The sequence below is a fragment of the Euprymna scolopes genome, chromosome 19, assembly GCF_053919585.1.
Source record: "Euprymna scolopes isolate OS-2025 chromosome 19, ASM5391958v1, whole genome shotgun sequence".
Lineage (NCBI taxonomy): Eukaryota > Metazoa > Mollusca > Cephalopoda > Sepiida > Sepiolidae > Euprymna > Euprymna scolopes.
The window spans coordinates 95,325,855-95,332,615 of NC_136500.1; the positions used below are offsets into that span (position 1 = coordinate 95,325,855).

General features: G+C 35.9%; 1 pseudogene; it reads left to right on the top strand.

Moving 5' to 3' along the window:
* Positions 1 to 5,654: 5,654 nt before the first annotated feature.
* Positions 5,655 to 5,770, top strand: LOC145240482 (U2 spliceosomal RNA; annotated as a pseudogene).
* The last annotated feature ends 991 nt before the right edge of the window (positions 5,771 to 6,761 follow it).

Here is a 6,761-nt window from a genome sequence, read left to right on the forward strand (position 1 = left end):
AGACAGCGGCACGGTGGGAATTCTGTTTAATTCGATCAAAAGATTGAGACAATGTCCGTTCGCGAATGCGAGATATTACTTCTCGCAGAATCTAATCGACGCGAGAAGTCCGATGTAAAAAGCGTTTCGTGGACATAAACAAACGCTCGCGCCCATTTTAGATGGTTTTATCAATATTTATATTCATATAAATTGATATTTATTGCCTACCCTTCTTTAACGTTTCGTTATTACGCAACAATAATTATACTCTCATAAAAACTAAATTCACCTTTATATTGCTTATTTTGTGTATTATTTACATATCAACTGGGAAACGTCAAATGTTTGCATCTTTTATATACACTATAGAAGACATAATATATTCACACCATAATTCTCTTCCTTTATTTATGATTAATATATTATATATGAGTTTAATGTTGTTATTATTACTATTAGTATTAGTATTATTGTTATTATAATTGCAATTTGTATCTTATGTATCACCAGCATATCTACACATATTTTATAACAATTTGTAATTGTATATTTTATTTATATTTTTATATTTTACTAGCGCGGGTACCCGGCGCTTCCCGGGTGTGTTACAGTGGTATAGTCAGGCTGCGAATAAAAAGCAGCCGGTGGGGGGAGGGGGTAAAAACAAAAATATAGAAAGAGGTGTTTTAAAAGTGGTAGTACGAAGGGCGTGCAATAAGTAATGCCCCTGACCCACTTCCAGTTGTGAAATGGAGCCTGTTGAATGTCTAGCAGTGATCCGGTTTTTGTATTTGAAAGGACGCACACCACAGGAAACTTTTGATGAAATGAAAGAAACTTATGGTGATAATATGCCATCATATGACCTTGTAAAACGCTGGCATCGTGAATTCAAACATAGCCGGAAGTCTATGGAAACAGCTCCCAGACCTGGTCGCCCCCCTTCTGCCATTGATGAGGCATCTGTCCGTCAAGTTAAGGCTGCCATTTTGGAAGATCGGCACATTAATATTCGCCAAATAGCCCAAGATGTCAAGATTAGTACAGGATCTGTGGAAACTATAATTCATGACCATTTGCATATGCATAAGGTGTCTGCCAATGGATTCCCAGGTTGCTCACACCATTCCAGAAGCGACAACGCGCCGAGTGCTCGAGAATGAATTTGGAGATGTGCCAAGAAGATGAGTCAAAGTTTTTCAAAAGACTGATACCACACGATAGAACCTGGGTCCATCACTATGATCCAGAGACCAAAGCCCAGTCAATGCAGTGGAAGCACTTGGACTCACCACCTCCAAAGAAGGCAAGGTCATGCTCACAGACTTCTGGGACCAGGACGGAGTAGTGATAACAGATTTCCTAGCAAAGGGTACAACAATTACAGGAGCCTATTATGCTTCACTTTTGAGGAAATTAAGGGAAGCTATCTCTAGAAGTGTAAGCCATGTTTAGTTTCATATGGTTCGTTGTTCTAAACAAGTCTTGAGAGGTGACTGATTTGCAGTAGACAGAACAGTTTCCGATGCTTCGTTGTTACACACAAGTCCTGTGAGGTGACTTGTTTGCAGTAGACAGTTCCACAGAGCAAAATATTCTTACCGCGTCGAGACGGAAAAAAACATGTGAAATTTGTACAGAAATGGTTTAATATTTATGCAGCAATTTTGTTTTCTGATTGGTTGGTAGCAGAACGTGAATTAATTCAATTCGTCAGTTCCTAGCAGCATCTTTATAAATAGAATCGTCCGACTGTGTGGGATCGTACTCCATTATATGTCCAAAATATTGCAACATCCTCCCTATTTTCTATAATGGGGAAGTCCCTTGTGTTCATTCTGCTCTAAAATAAATATATATTTTTATATTCAATTATACATAACAAAAATTAGAAATCATTTAGATCTTCGAATTTCAGCATGTAAAAAGACGCCATTTTTAATTGTGTTCAAATGTCAAAGCAGATATATATGTGTACAGAGAAGAGAAATAAAAGAAATAGAAGGTATTTTAACCTTAAAAATGGGTGGGTATGTGAAAAAAGAAGTAATTTCTTAAATTTGATTATGCAGTTTTGTAAAAAAAAGAAAAAAGAAAAACGCATACATATAAATAAATATACATAAAACTAAACAGACATGCAATATGTGCCCGTTTAAAGAGTGTTTTTTTGTTTTGTTTTTTGTTAATGAAAACAATGCAAAAAAGATAGGACATTTTTGAAAAATAAGAAAGAAAACTAATGTGCACAAAACAAAAATAAAAGTCAATTGTTATTTCTGCGCACCTTTAAGCATGCAAAAAGTATTTTGTCGAAAAGGAAAATTACAAAGAGTTTTTTTTTCAGCAAAAGTATTAGTTATGCATTAGTAGGTCAAAGTGTTAATACAAATAAAATGGATACAGTTTAACGTCTTTTTTATATATAGAGAAATCTATATACATACAGAGTCGTGAAAAAAAAAATTATTCAGTCGAATCCCCCAACCAGTTTTGAGAAAAAAAAAACGCTGTAACTTTATTTTTGTTGCGGGTTTCGTGAACACATCAGCAATATTTTGGTCTGATGATATGTAATTCAAAATAATGGATTCCTTTTTCACCTCGTGTTTTATGAAATGGTATTTTATATCTATATGCTTAGATCATTGGTTCATTATCGTGTTCTGTGCTAAGACTATACTGGCTTGATTATCACAATTAATTACTACGGGGCTTTTAGTTAATTCTGGCTCTAAAATAGTCTTCAGGATATTTTTCAGGTAGAGTGATTCCTGGGTCGTGTTTGTGATCGCGATAAATTCTGCTTCACACCTAGAGAGAGATACAATCTGTTGCTTTTTAGATTTCCATGAAATAATAGGCCCATTTTCTGAGAGTCTAAAACAATATCCAGATATACTCTTGCGATCTTCGTCGTTTTCCCAGTCTGAATCCGAAAATTTTTATGATTTTAGGGGACTTTTTGATTTTCTAAATACTAACTTCTGTTCTTAAGTTCCTTTTAAATAACGAAAGACTTGTTTTGCTCTGTTTAAATCCTTCATTGTCGGTCGTGATAATTTTTGTGACAGTTTTGTTACTGTATAGCATATGTCGGGCCTGGTTGCAGTCATTAAATATATAAGACTTCCTATAATTTCGCGGTATTCTTTGTCATTTATTATTTCAGATTCTGTGTGTATATTTTTATTAATATCATTTTCGACCGGTGTAGAGCGTTTCTTGTACTCTACTATTTTGTCGATGTATCTCGATTGAGTCATCGTAACAAGTCCTTTGCTTAGAGTAAATTCTACCCCCAGAAACCAGGATATTTTGCCAAGATCGGTCATTTTGAATCTTTTACTTAATTTGTTCTTAACAACATTACGTCACTGATGCGATTAAAATATCATCGACCCACAAAACCAAAATCAGTAGTTTATCGTCTTTGTGTTGGGTATATAAACAGGGGTCTACAGCGCATTGTCTAAATTGTTGTTTAATAATATAATCATGAAATACTGTATTTCAACACTGAGCACTCTGCTTTAAACCATATAATGACTTGTTAAGTCGCCACACGCTATTTTTATTTTTCATTATAAGTACCTCTGGAGGGGTAATATAAATATCACAGTCTATTGGGACATTAAAATAAGCATTTTTTGCGTCCATTTGATAGATGTTTAGGTCATATTGTGATGCGATTTGCAGTAAAATTCTGATTGTTGTTAGGTTTGTGGTCGGTGAAAACATAGAAAAATATTCTATACCGTAAATCTGAGAGCACTCCTTTACAACAAATCTAGCTTTGTACTGTTCTACGCCTGATGCTGTAGTCTTTTTTGTAACGACCCATCTTGTAGAAATAACATGTTTATCTTTTGGGAGAGGCACTACCGTATAGGTATCATTTTCGGTTAAGGCATCTATTTCTTTTTTCATGACAATTTTCCATTCATCACAATGTTCTGAATTAATTGCTTCGTTAAAGCTTTTTGGCGCATTTTCCATTGAATAGCAATAGTCGATTTGATAATCTTTTATATTGTCGACCACAAAAACATAGGGTCGCCTTCTATTTCTTTTGGGATATCTTTCGACTTTATCATCATCATCATGGACAATCTTGTCTCCGTCATTTTTATTGTCTTCGTTTGTTTTAATTGTCTGAGGGAATATAATTTCATCTTCTTCATATGACGGGATTTCGTCTGTAAAATTAAACGTGTCTGTGAATTTTACACATTGGATTCTCTTTATTTTATTTTTTTCTGGAAAAAATATTAAATTGGCTGGACTGTTTTTATCGTATCCAAGAAATATACCTCTGTCGGCTTTAATATTGGTTGGTAGCAGAACGTGAATTAATTCGATTCGTCAGTTCCTAGCAGCATCGTTTATAAATAGAATCGTCTGACTGTGTGGGATCGTACCCCATTATATGTCCAAAATATTGCAACACTATCAAAATCAAGAGGCGGGGGCAAGATCAGCAAAGGTACCCTCCTTCTGCAGGACAAAGCTCTGGTCCACAACTCGCATGTCGCCAGATCAGAAGCACAGGCGTGTGGTTATGAAATCCTTCCCCATCCTCAGGAGAGCCTGACCTTGCTCCCTCTGACGTTCACCTCTAACGTTCACCTCTTCCCAACAATGAAGTTGCTTTTGAAAGGAAAGCGTTTCCCAGATGATGCAGCCTTGATTTCTGAAGTCACGTCGTGGTTGGGGACCAACGTGGGGTGTTCTACAAAAACGGTCTCCAGAGCTGCATCAAACGATGGGAGAAATGCATAATTCTGGATGGTTCCTATCTAGAGAAAGACTAATAACTGTGCCAAGTTTCGTTGCTCTACTGCTTTGGGAAGTAGGTCAGGGGCATTACTTATTGCACGTCCCTCGTAGGCTGGAACCCATAACGCGAAGGAGGAAAAGAAGGTGAGGTGAAAAAAGGGGGTAATAAGCAGGTAGGCTCGAACCCATAACGTGAAGGCGGGAAAAAAGGTTAAAAAAAACCGTGATGCGTTAGCCGATATCGCCATCGCGCGAACAGTAGTTACGTGTGTTGAAGCATAATCAATCGAACCTATGATGATTTAAATGCTTTGGGTATTTTTTGCTTCCCCACGAAATCAAATTCGACACAAGGTCGTTTTTAATGTGGGGGAAAACAAGCTCCCTTCAAAACATAGTAATTGTCTCAGTATGAAGGGTTTCTCCTACATTGACAGAAATCCCGGCCCGAAGGCCAGGCTTCCCACTTTTTCGAACAGTTTCGCTTTATATGAAAGAACCAAACACCTGAGACGACGCCACGGTGGGAATTCTGTTTAACTCGATCAAAAAAACGATTGACAATGTCCGCTTGCAAAAAGATATTACGATCTGGGAAGTATGGGAAAACTTCTCGCGGAATCTAATGGACGCAAGAACCCCCACCTAAGCCTTTCGTGAACATACACAAATACACACATCCATTTTACACATTAGATTTCTTAATTACGTTATCCTAATTATTTCAGTTTTTAACTTTAAACTCTCATCATTATATTATTACGCTTATCGCTCCGTCCGTTATCATGCTGTGCATCCCTAAAAAAGGAAAGTGGAATTTGTCACCCTTGAAAAGGAAATTGAAATTTTAAAAAAAAATGGTGTCGCTGTGAGGCAAAGCTAATAAAAATGATTTGTCTTTCTTGGCCTTTTGGCTAAGATCAAAGTGTAGTATCTGTTCTTCAGGTGTTACATTTCAATTTCTTCTCTCTTAGTGGAAGAGAAATCCTTTACGACTAAGACAATTTTTTCTCCACGTTAAAAAACGACCACGGTGTCTAAATCTGTCCCATGGGGAAGCATTGTGAATAGGTACTATGTTTAATGTAACAAAGTTTTAATATTAAAAAAGTAACTGGAAAAAGTTATTTCTGATTTAATTACAAAATATCCTGGAAATATCACTTCTGATTGATTATAAAATGCCCTTGAAAATGTTGATTCTGATTATTTTTTTTCTGTTTGCTTTCCTCCCCCATACTGGCAGAATTGGACATGAGGTCGGTTATAAATTTAGGAGGAAACCATTCTGGTCAATAACAAAAATAAAAATTGTATCAGTAATGAAGGATGTCTCCTCCATTAACCAAGACCAAAAAAGGAGGGATTTAAGTCACTGGAATGTTGAAACTGATACTACACTCAGAAATTCATGTTGAAGCAATCGTTGCCTAATCTCTAACCGTGTTAATGCTTTTATGTATTACTTTCGAAAAGCTTCTGAAACAGTTTATGATTAAAACATTACTTTATTTCAAGTATATTTTAAGCAATGGGTTACGGGATATGAAGTCAGTCTCGAAATTACTCAAACCGTTTAAGATTTAAACATTACTTTATTTCATGTATATTTTTAACAGTGGGGTGGGGGATATTAAATCAGTCCAGAAAACGGGTGAAACCGTTTACGCATTACACATTACTTTATTTAATGTATATTTTTAACATTGGGGTGGGAAATATGAAGTCGGTTCCGGAAATGGCTGCAAGCATTTACGTTTTGGACATTACTTTATTTAATGTATATTTTTAACAGTAGGATGGAAGATAAAAAGTCCGTCCCGGAAATGGCTGAAAAAGTTTACGATTTATACATTACTTTATTTCATGTATATTTTCAACAGTGGGTTGGGGATTATAAGTCAGTTCCAGAAATGGCTGAAACAGTTTACTATTTAGACATTACATTATTTCATGCATATTTTTAGCAGTGGGTTTGGAATATAAAGTCGGTTCCGGAA